The 12,465-nt window shown below is 38.4% G+C and overlaps 1 long non-coding RNA gene across 3 annotated transcripts in view; it reads left to right on the forward strand.

Annotated features, from left to right (window-relative positions):
* The window catches only part of LOC110400446, a 64,511-nt gene continuing 54,227 nt past the window's right edge, over positions 2,182–12,465 (forward strand). For 2 of the 3 annotated variants that reach the window (XR_002439850.1, XR_002439849.1), the window contains exons 1-2: positions 2,182–2,622; positions 2,745–2,824. This is a non-coding gene — a long non-coding RNA (uncharacterized LOC110400446). Of the gene's footprint in view, positions 2,623–2,744; positions 2,825–5,277; positions 8,341–12,465 lie in introns of those variants that run through there. The other variant, XR_002439848.1, reaches the window with a different exon arrangement.

Genomic DNA, 12,465 nt, shown 5'->3' on the forward strand with positions numbered 1-12,465 from the left:
GGGAAGGTTTATTCTAGTATACAAGAAAGAGATGTTTTTACCTTTACTCTTGGGAGGTCAGAGACTACAGTCTTAAACTAATTAGAGAAAAATCAATGTCAAAGCAACTAGGTTCGAAGCATCATATTTGAAAAACTTGAATTTGAAATAATTTCTTCAGATTTCAAAATTTAGACTTCTGTGCGTGTGTCTGTGTAGTGCAGTGCCAGGAGGAGAGAAGCTTGCCATGCAGAAGTACCAGAATCAGTGTAACTGTGCAAGCACATCTTTCTATCTGGGGTAATTAGCCCTGCAGGGGTATGCTCTGGAAGACGTGAGCTAGTTCAGAGATTGCTCTAAAGCACGGCATTGTATTTGTTGGCATGCCCTTTGTGCTTTAGCTTCCAATCTTAAAATCTTTTTGGCTCAAAGGAGATTAAAAGTTAATTCACTAGTGTTTCATAGTGTATATACACATAAGGCCAGAATTAAGGTTCCATGGGCAGCATTAAATGACATTTTTTAACTTCTGAATGTTTTTACTTAACAATCTTAAGTCACTTAATGAATTTTTAGACATATAACAAGCCTTCAGTTCATCAAACTAAACGTTTTGAAAGAGAGCTTTAACCCATTAAATAAAAGAGGATTACATATGTAACTAACTACAAGTGGGGCCTTTCAAGGATAATTGAATTTCTGTCAAATGTTGTCTGTTACATCCTGGTTACGGAATTGTAGTATTTTGTATTTCTCTGGGGGTAGAATTTCTCTACGGTGTATATGGGCTTGGGGCATCTTAATTTTAAGACATGAATCAGGTTATTTTAAAGGAATAACCTTTTATTTTATTTTTTTTTTGCTACTTTTTTAAAAAGTCATCTCCATCTAAATAAAGCCACTCACTGACATTTAACTGTTTAGAGCTATTTAATACATGAAGCTTGCAAATCAGTTTACCATTTGTCAGTAAGAAATCTCACATAGTTTTTATTACCTTTATTGCTTTATTTTAGAAAAATATGAAGCAGCATATAATTCACATAAATTTTTGCTTGGTTAATAAAATAATTATTTTATGACTGTTGTGATATTTGAAACTACTATTCTTTAGCACAGAAATGCATTTTGCTTCCAATTTCAATTTTGTAGCTGTAGATTTCACTGAAATCCTCAAATATGGGACATGCCCGATTAGTTGAACATACTTACAAGCTTTCAGAGGTTTAACACTTATGATCTATGCATAATCAATGTGTATGATAGTGCAATTAATGTTAACTTTAATGAAATGCATGAATATTTAAAACTTAATGAATCTGACTTTACACTGTGCTTTACAGCCCGGTTCACACACGTGAACAGTATTGACTGTTGGCCTCTGGATGTCAGCAGTGTATCACAAAATTCCTGTCATAAGCCACTGTTTTCCTGCTACCTCCCAGAAATATCTGTGACTTGTGGTCTCTGCACACCTCCAGAACACCCAGTGCTTTTTCCTCTTATAAATTATTCACTTTCTCTGTACCAATTAGTTCTACCAGTTGCTAGGTTTGTTATCAAGTTAAGCTCCAAGACAAGAACCTGAACTCAATGAGTGATTAAAAATTTATTAGCAGAGATGATTAAATATGCAGATAGTCTGTGAAGCTTGTTCTTGAAACCATTACCTTTTTAATACTAATGATTTGTATAATTAATTTTAAAAAAGCCTGAAAGTCTTTTAGGACATAAAAGGAAAGAGATTAAACGCAGAGGAGGCAGTGAACCTGGGTATTAAAACAGCTCATTCACACGTATAGGCAATAAAGTGATTTCCTTACAGGGATAGTTTATGCTTTTTTCCCCCTCTGCTAAGTTGATTATTTTATTAATCTTTTAAGCATTTGGGGAAAATTCAATCCACTAATGAGCTGCATTTTCAAAACAGAATTTTGTGACTAACACTGATAATACAGACCATTCCTCTATGCTTTAGAGTTAAAAACTGCAGTTTCTGTACCAAAATACAGATTCCACTGGAGTTACGCATATGCTCAATTTAGGCATGTGTGTGGCACTTGAGTTGCCATGGGAACCGCTCAGGTGAGGCCTAAGGAGTGGGAGCATGGGGCACAGGAGTGGGCTGATGGGCAGCACCATGAGGCAAAGTTTGAGCCTGTGAGATGAGGCTGCTACTCACAGCTGTGCCCAAGGTGGCAAGTAGGGGAGGGGCCCTCCAGAACCCAGCTGAGGGAGACACGGCTGACAGGCCGGCTAGAGTAGCCGTGGAGGAGACCTTGGCTCCCCTCCCACCATGAAAATAAAATCAACCACTTTATTTCCCATTAAGGGAGTAACTAGAGAAGAGAGGTGGCCCTTGGGGCCTGGCTTTTTCTTTCCTGAGGGAAGAGAGCCCCAGTAGCAGAGCAGCTGTGGTGAGGGAAAGCTGTGGGTGCCTAGCTGTGGGCCCTGAGGGAGCCCTGTGGCTGGAGCCAGACACTGCTGGCAGCTTTTTGAGGCTTGCTAGCAGGTGCTAGTATGTGGACACATCTAATATATTAGGTTGTAGTGACCTTGTGAGGTAGGATGGAATGTGACAAGACTTGTCTACAGGCCAGGGCTGTGAGCTGTGGTCCTTGTGAACTGCTGCCGATGGGATAGGTAACAGCAGCCCTGTGGGCCCACTTAGTCCCATTCCCAGGGAAGCTAGTGGGACTCTTGTCTAGGGGAAGGGAGTGCTGAAGCTACCAGTAGTTCATGTTTTTCTCCCTCTTTCCTTTCAGCTCCACTTTTTCACTGCCCAGCGCAGCCCTACTGAAGAGTATGGCTGAGGGATGCTGCTGTGTATGAAGTGTAAGCTAAGGTAGGACCTGTATCCAGCATTTTCTGGGGATCACTCTTTCAGTGGGCCTCATGCAAAAGGGACTCTGAGTAGCCTAGGAAGACCCTCGGCACCTGTTGTCTCCTGGAAAGGGTGTAGTGACCCATCAGCTGGCACTGATGAGCTGCAGGTGCTGGAGGCTAACAGAGCTAGGGAGCCTGTCTGTTATTGGAGGTCTGTGATGGAGGGGGCAGGGGTTTGAAGGAGTGGTGTTGTGCATCAGTTGGAGCTGCACTGTTGTAAGTGATGTCATTTTGTATATTTTTTTCTCTCTCAAAAGTTGGTTGGCTTTAGAGTGTGTTTGTGGAAATTATGAGGAGAGGTTGGTATATACCTCCCGTGTCACTTTTGTTTTTCTTGCTCTGTTTATAATTTATAGTGCCTTTATTTTCAAGTATTATGCTGTGGTTAATGTTATTTAGGCTTCAATTATGGCAACTAATGTTTCTAGACCTGACTGCAGTAGGCAGCAGAGCTGGAGCAGAGCCTTTTGTAGAGTGAGACTCAAGGAAGATATTTGTATCACTGTCACCACTGAATTTGTACAGCTAGGATCTTGCAGCAGAGTATATGTCTAAGTAAAAACACCCATTCTTTATCCCAAATACCGTGCCTTTTGGTGTATTGAAACTACACTGTGACCTAGGAACTTCTTTATCAGAGCACAGTCCTGGAGGCATTTCTCTAGACCTGGGGAAGATGCGTTAAGTCAGATATACATCTTTCTTTTCTTGCTTTCTTCTTGCCCTGAGCTAAGTTGAAACACCACTTAATACAAATTTATTTCTGCTTCCCCTTCCATTATGCCAGCTACCTACTTGGGGAAAGAGAAAGGGCACAGTGAAGAGTATTCCTTATAGTATGCAAGTTGGTAGAAAAAACTGAGAGGATAGTGAATGAGATTCTTCCTGCTCTCTTCCTTGTGGCTGAAGCTGAGAACGTGAATGAGCCCTTTTTCTGGTATTCCTGAATATGGGGTAGATTGAAGTGCTCCCAAGTAGAATCAGGAGTTTGGACTCTTGTTGTTTTTAATGATAACAAAAAATTTCTAATGTGGAAAAAAAATTCTTAAAATGAAGAAAAGGAAACTAATTATTTCAAATGGCTCTTACCACATAATAGGATGCAGCTGGGATTTCAGACTTTATTTATTTACCCAAATACCTTATTTGTTAATTTTTAGAGAGTTCTGTAATTGCCACAATATCTACAGCGTATGCCAAATATCTATGTTATGAGAGAGAAATTGTGGAAAAATATCTTATGATGATGGATGTGAGGTCAGCTATTCAAACTAAAATACTCTCCTCAGTTACATGGTACAGGGCTGTGGTGCTCAGACCATATGCAGAATTAGCTATTTTTAGGCATTTAAGGAAAATGTAAAGGAGGTCATGTATGTAGGAGGGTGGAAGAGTAAGTTAATTTTAAGAGATATTAACATTTGGAACAACAATAGATATGTCATCGGAGTGATTTTTCTAACCCATGCGTGTAACATACGAAGGGGTTCATTTATGTGCTGAACAATTAATGAAGTCCTTACTCCTGAAATAATGTATGTGCTTGTTTGTGTGCTGTGTATAATGTGAAGGATTTCAGTATGCTTAAGATAATGTGTGTAAGTGTTGGCAGGATCAAAGTCAAAGATGTCAAAAATAACTTGGAGGGCTTGAGGAAATTCACAAAGTGTAATAAGGTGATACTTCACTTGGTTCTAAAGTGGAAATTGTAGCTGATATTACATTTAATGATGGACTGTGGTCACTGGGTTCACTATGACTGAACAATAGCAATATTTTGAGGTAAATGAAGAGAAGTGTATGAAGTTGAACGAAAAATTAGGGGTTCTTCTCCTCTTCATTACTTGTACATTGATATTATGATTTGCACTTGTTATCCTGTATTGCGTGATTAAGGGGAAAGAAAAAAAGCATGCACGCACAAACCAAGTACCTTCCCAGCAAATAAAAGAACAAACAATCACTCCCCCAAGAAAATAAAAAAAACTCTACATCCATGGTGGAGGGAGGGGGTGAGGAAGGAGAGGAAACCACCAAAGTCTTTACAGGAACAGATTTGCAGTAGGAAACTATATTTGAAATAGCTTTGGCCTTGTGAAAATATATGTATGATACTTCTGAATAAAAAGTTCCTCATCCTTCAGCACTGTAGAGCTGGGAACTAAAAAGCATTGTGGGAGTGAGCTAATTGTCTCTTTGTCTTTGCTAGAAATAAAGCTAGCAGACAACTTCAAACAGTGCTGGTAGTACAGATGGCCATTGCCCCATAGCAAAGATGTAGAGCTGAATTGCAGTATCTCTTTGCTTAGGATAATGTGGGTGTAGTAAATAAATACATTCTAGATTTTTTGTTGTATGATGAAATACTCCTTAATCTGTGGAAATGTGTTCTGCTTCTGTTCTTCCTTTTAGAAATAATGTTGCTCAGATGAATTTAGAAACACAAGGAGGTATGAACATGCTTTCACCATCATGCAGATTCAAGGAATTTCAAGAACTTTCTACTGGATTTTCAACTTTTTCCCTCTGTGTATAATTATTTCATAGTCTCACTGCATAAGTTCATCTCTTTCTCTTTGAAATATTTCTTTGGTCAGTTATGTGTCTTCCTATAACTTACAGTATAAAAAGGGGAAAATGCCTTCACTGTTATATGAAGAGAGTTGTTGCTTTGTAGTTCTTTTTGCAAACTTTCGTGTAATCTGGAAGCAGGATGGTTTCTGTATATGCAGTTAATTAATCAAATGTTGGAAAACATGGTACTGAATGGATGAATGGACACGTACTGCTGAAAATCCCAAGAAGTTGGGATTGGGGTAACTGAGCACCTTTACAGAGGGGTAGGTTGCCTTTATCACATATCAGACTGTGTGTGGGTAGTTCAAGAGAAGAAAAAATGAAACGGAGAAAGAGCTCCTGAAGAGAGAACCTGAAGAGACTTCAGAAAAGGAGCCCCAAGAGAAAGCATAGAGAAACAGAGCAGTTTAGTCAATTGGGCTGTGGCCGTTTCAACCCTGAAAAACCCCAAAAGCTGAAAGAATGAACGAGAAGATGAAATGGAGGAGAAGAGGTGAGAGAATAACTTCAATTGCTTATGGGGGGGGGGGGGGAAGTCTTAATCTGTTTGACCCATCATTTGAGGCATTCTTGCAGGGGTGCATATGAATTTAAGAACTGTCACTGTCAATCACTTGTGGAGTCTTGTGGAGCAGTTTTGAGCTTGTGAAACAGCAGTGGTTTTTATGGAACAACTCTGAATGCATCACTCAGCAGATAGATGCTGCAGGGAAACTTTTGTTCTGAGGAGTGTGTGTTTGACTCTAATGTGCTGCCTTGCCTAACAAATGTCAGCATAAACCAGAGACGTGCAGAAAGGGTGAGCCAGGAAGAAGTGGGATAGAGGCATGGTATGTGTGAGAACTATGAGGATTGGGTGAAGTTAGAGTGACTAGTGAGAAATCTTATTTGTTTTGCAATGTGGCACCATTTGGTGATGGTATGCCGTTGTAACTAAAATGTTGTCTTGTGACTTCTTCTGGGTTGTTTCTTACGTTGAAGATAAGGATTTACAGTAACAATCATTACCTGGAAGTTTCGCTGAAAGTTGGGTGACTTGGAAGTGTTGAAGTAGTTAAATGCACTGTAAAGTTCTAAACCAAACTTCACCGTTATCTCTCTGCAAAAGAGTAGTGCGGGCATTTAAAATTAAAATAGTAGAAAGGTGGAAATGATACGTAAGTGTGTTAAATTTTATTAAAAAGAAATCATTCCAGGAGACCTCATTAAGCCAGGACGATATTCTAAAAGTGAATATACATGTTGACAGCTACACCCATAAATTTGAAAACTGCAAACATGTTCAGCATAAAAGCCATTTTTGAAAAAAGCTGTTGCTCTGCCCTTGTACTAATTTAAGAATTGTTCTTCTGATTTTTATAGTTTCTCTTCACATATATAACTGGGACAGTTTAAAAAATACTTTGAAGAATCTTTCATGATGTCATAAACTTCATAATGCAGATTATTTTTAAAAACATATGCATTTTATAAAAATTTGAAGTGTTAAATAAGCTCAGTAACACCATTCTTTTCTAAAGAAGTAAAATGAACTGTCCTTAGGCTGTACCTCTGTGTGGTGTTCTTGCAATGTTTCCCAGGAGCAGGAATGTTAGTTAAAATATCTTGACTGCAGCATTTGTCTTGGGGAATCGGCTCTCTTGTTCTATTAATGCTGTGTCTGAACACACAAAATCTTCACGAGTACGAGGCACTTATTTCAGTACCTCTGTGTCAGGGCACATCCAAGGTAAAGGCATATTCGAGTTGTTTTCAGGAAACTAGGGACTTGCATTAGCCCAACTTGGAGGAAGTGTAGCCAGCATGGGAAGGCAGAGCATTCTGCCTATGGGCACAGACTCTACCGAGGAACAAGATGCAGCTGGCTGTGACCTCAGGCTTGTTTTCTCATCGGTGTGGGAGGAAGGAGGAGGAAAGGTTCTATTGGTCCACTCTGTGTAGGTGGAAAGAAGATGATATTCAGAAGCTAGAAGAATTGTAAATGAAGATCAGTAATGAGAAATCCCACCGCAAAGAGTATGGAAAGATAACAAAAAGTCTTTAGGTGACTGAAAGGAACTGAGCAAGGACAAGACTTTGAGTTGGAATAGTTCTTAGGAAGAAACATAAAATGTGATTTTTCCTTTTTACAAATTTGAGCAGGCAAGAATATATTTTTTCTTACTGCTCGTATCCAAATTTTTTGTGTATGATCTGATCACTTATTTTTGTCATATTTAGCAGGTAGCTCGTAAGTCTTCTGTGGCCCTACTTTGCATTTGCTTGAGAAGGGATTGTTTCACACTTAGGTGTGTCTGTTCCCTTTCCTCTTCTCACAACTGGCTAGTGATGCAGTTGTTTTCTCTACTGCATGAACCAATGTGAAAATAACCTTGAATTAAAATATTTTTCATAAAATATTCCTCTGGCTTCTTTTCTGAGTGATGTTGCAATAAAGAATCAGACAGACAAACACGATGGAGCTTTGGCATTTGAGATAAATCAGTAACTTGCCAATAGAAACAGTACTTACGATAAAGATTTTGATATGTGGACCGAACTCTGTCATCCTATAGCAGTTCAAAAATTTTGATCGGTAGACAGTATGTTTACTTTGATAATAAATGGAAGACTGAGGTAGAACTATAAGGTAAATCCTCAAGGATTCGCATTAATACATGCATGCTCAAATATTGATGAGATTCCAGTTAAGACCTTGTCTTAACAGCCAGAAATACAGCTTTGCTGCTGAAGGGCTGTCAGGCATGTTGCTCTGCAGAAATGAGATCTGCACAGAGTAAAGTTGTAAAAGGTACGGAGTTCCCAGACAAAACTGACACAGAATCTTTCTAATGAGATTAATTGCTGACATAATTGTGCTGTTCCTGGCCTCTTTCAATCTAACTGAACATAAGCTCCTTAAACAGGCTTTCTATTAGTGAATATTAGTGGAACCATCTGGTAAAGGAGAATTTGTTTGTGCAAAGCACTACTTTATTTCTAATTAGTGTTCTCAAACAGATTTTCATCTCTCTGATAATAAATGTATATGTTATCTGTGGGTAGTGGGAAGAGGAGGGAGGGTAAATTTCTTATTTAAATCAAATGTGTTAGTCAGCAGCACTTTTCTGACAGTCCGAAAGCATTCATGTTTTCCCATGTTTTGAATTAGACTCCTGCTTCAATTTAAGTTTTGTAATACATTCTGCTCTGGTATCTTTGCTGTAAGAAGGGGCATGGAAACAATGTGCAATAGGAGTGCATAAAAAATAATTCTTTTTTAGATAACAAATAATATTGAAAACAACATGTGCATCCAAACCAAAGGATTCTTATATGCCTGGGAGATGCTTTATATATAGTAGAAAAATGCGAGACTTTGAGAAGTAGTGGCTTTGGCACTTTCTCTAGGGCTGAAACTTCCAAAACCCAAAATAATGACCTGCACCATGGATTTTCAATAGGAATCTTGCCTGTATCTTTTCAAGGTTTTTGAACTTGAACTAGAGCCAATAACAGATGCAGACAAGGGCAGCTGGCAGGTTAGGAGAAATGGTTGTGGCAGGGAAAGGACTAGAGTGATGCTATAAGGATAAACAACATGGGCGTTGAGGAAGGGAATGAAAACAGCACAGACTACAGTCCTTAACTACCTTACTTTGACATAAACTCTTCTACATTGCCCAGTATTTTTGTTGAAAAATATCTTTAGGAAAAGGGAGAATGATAAAGGCCGGTACATCACAAATGTAGAAAAAATACAGCGAGTAAAATTCACTGGGGTAAGAAATTTTCCTCTGCTAACAGAATGACGTTAGTTTTGTTCAGAGGTAGTAGAGAGCAAGAGGTAAGAGTGCTTAAATCTGTGTGAGGAAGGACCAAAAATCTGCGTACCTGGTTCTTGGAGGTATCTTCCACTTCTTAACTGACTCCTGCCAAGTTATTTGCTGTTGATCTCCAGAAGGAAAAGAATTGTGCATGTGTGAAACATAAGGCTCAAGTAAGGAGGTGTATTTTGACTTGTTTGCTTTATATTGGACATTAGCTAAACTGATTCTAAGATGGTGAACTTGTAAGAATTGCGTAGAACTTGAACAAGTGGTAGGTAGAATACTGGTGACCAGCATGGAAAATTATGGAAATTTCTGAAGTAAACCTATGTACAGCATACATACCAACAGTGTTTAGTAGTGTACCAAAAATATTAGTGTCTTTTAAAAAAAAAAAAAAGTTGATGGCATTTAGTTGCAACAATTCCTACCTACAGAGTGGTTTTGTAATGCAAAAATACCTTATGTCTTTGGATAAGCATCCACGTTCTGTTTTTATGCTATGCAAAGGAGTCATCAGTCAAATAAGTGACCAGTGATATTTATATCTGGGCTAACAGGTTTTTAAATGATACATTATACTCAGAAGAATACCTCTTTATTTAATGTTGGTTTTTTTGCGCAATGCAAGATGTGCTCACGCTGGGGAAGAAAATAGATGGAGCTGGGCAACTGAGCAAATATGACCATATGGCAGCGTGTCCTAGTGTGTTCTTCCGGATTCTGATGCAGCAGCAAAAGCAGTAAGACTCCCATGTTATAAAATAGCTTCCATATCCAGGTCTTTTTCCTAACAATAATTTAAACTGCACAACAAAAACCAACAGTATTAATTTCACACTATAATCAAAAGCATCCTCACGTGTACCATTCCTTATTAAACCTGCTCCTCTCAATGTACTTTAAATCTTCCACTCTTAAATACTCTGATCTGTAGTAGGAAGTATGAGCTCATTTTGATTATTTGAAGGCCAAAATTTCTTTGGGGTTCAAAGAATAATTTTATTGTATCCTCTCTCTCCTGTGAAACCTGCCCCAAATTCCTGTGCCTGAAAGTTTTCTAATGATTGCGGGAGGTAGAAACACAGGCTGACTGGCTCTGTGTGAGTGATGTAGAAAGCAAAATGGCATCAGAGAAATTAAACAAAATTGAAAAGACAAATAGTCCTTTGCCTATAGCAACAGCTCCCCTGAGAGAGGAAGAATCTTCCCCTCATCTGCAAAATACTGGACAGCATGGGGAAGTAACTCTGAGGTGGTGGTCATTACCTATTTCTGGTAGGGTCTCAAAATTATATCAAGTGAAATTGACTCAGTATTTTCTTTCTGCCTGTGTTAATTGCTAATGCTGAATAAAAGGAATGGGAAACAGGAGTTACGTAGAGGTACCCTCCCTTGTGTCATCAGTCAGTCATTGGAGAGCTTCCTTAGGGGAGGCTGTAGCTGATCAGCTGTTAATTAGTTACCAGACCATCAATTGTTTGTAGCTGGGTTTGGTCCCATTAATACACTTGGTTTTCACCACCTCTCAGGAAAAGTTTTGTTTCTTGTTATGTGGAAGAAGTGTTTTATAAAATGTGCTGCCTGGCATGTTTACTAATTGCTGTCTGTAGCAGTTGTAAGCAAGAAGCGGCGAGCAGGTGATTCGTGGTCACCTGTTCCTCGCCGTTCGTTACATTCCAGACTCTGGTGTAACTCTCCTCTCTTGGGAGAGAGACAAGCAGACAAGTTGAGCTCTCTTTCTTTTCTAAGTTTTTTTTATACATCTGATTATTATTGAGCATTTCTGAGCTCTGCTTTCTTATAATGAGGTTATCGGAGCTGTGCTTAGAGTGGAATATCTGAGTAAATTTGGATTTACAAAGTGACATAATGTTTTGATTTTTTTTTTGTTGTTCTCATTTTTCCTCTTTATGATTCTTAATGCTCCATTTGCTTTTCTGACCTCCACTATGCATTGAACTGTTTTTTAGAGTAGTAACATCTATCTGGTGGCCTATCATTGCTTGTGCATGCTTCAGGTTATGCTGTCCCATTATTTTGAATTTAATTTCACTTTTCAATTTTTATATTTTTTGTACACCTGCCTGATGTGTTATCTGATGTCACTGGTGTTGTTTGAAACTTGAAGAATGCATTTTAGAAGAAGAAAGCATAAAATTTGGGATTTCGTTGTTCTGAAATGGTCTGAGGTAGTAAAGATAAAACACTGCTGGACAACAAAGAAGAGGGAAAGTTAAACAGAACTTCTTGAAGAAAGCAGGCTAGGTTGGCTTTACAAATGGAAAAAAGGCACTGATCCTGTAATGGAAGGATGACAAATCTAGGGCTTCAGTGAAGAAAGTATGGCCTGAATGAAACCGTGTGTTGGGTGGCTGGAGGAAAGCGGAGTGCAAAATGGCTCGGTTACTGTGAAGTTTGAAAGTAGAAACTTTTCTTCCCAGTTTGGTTCATCACATCATTTGTGTAGACTTTTACACATTATCGGTAAATTAAACTTCTAAAAATTGCCATTTCTAGCCATTCCAAACTGCCGGTTTGAATGGACGGCAAAGATATTTTTCCATCCGCTCTGCTTCCCTTGCCACTTTCACTTAAGATTAGATCCTGATGGATAGCATCATTTTGTCACATTGCGGCACTTTATAAATAACATAATGCAGCGATGTACAGTGCATTGACAATTGCAGCTTTAGTAGCTATTGGGAAAGCTAAAAATGAACATTTTCCATAATCTAGATCGTTTACTTTGGCTGTCGGGTTTTCTGCACATCTCCAGTATGTATTCCCATAAGATATTAAAAAAGATGTATATGTTTTTATTATATTGTGTATACACTTTGGTAGGTGTAAAATAAGTTTACATTTTAAATGCATTTGTGCTGCTATCAGAGAAAAGCAAAACAAAATAAATTGATGCCAGGGGAAATGTCAGGCATGCAACACAGATTTGTTAAATAAACATTACTGTGTGGCATTAGCTAATGTTATTACTTTGTGTCCCTAGTGGCTCTTTTTTTGATTATCTGCATTTCTAAAGACTGTGCACATTTCATACACGCTAAGAACAGTCAAGGGCTCTGCTTACATGAAGGGCTTTGCAAAAAAAAAAAGCTTTTATTTACAACTCTGCGATGAACATTCTTACATTTTTGGTGTAGAAGAGATAATGTGAAGAAATATAACTTGATTTTTTTTAAATTTCTGTTTAAAT

Source organism: Numida meleagris, chromosome 5 (assembly GCF_002078875.1).
Source record: "Numida meleagris isolate 19003 breed g44 Domestic line chromosome 5, NumMel1.0, whole genome shotgun sequence".
Lineage (NCBI taxonomy): Eukaryota > Metazoa > Chordata > Aves > Galliformes > Numididae > Numida > Numida meleagris.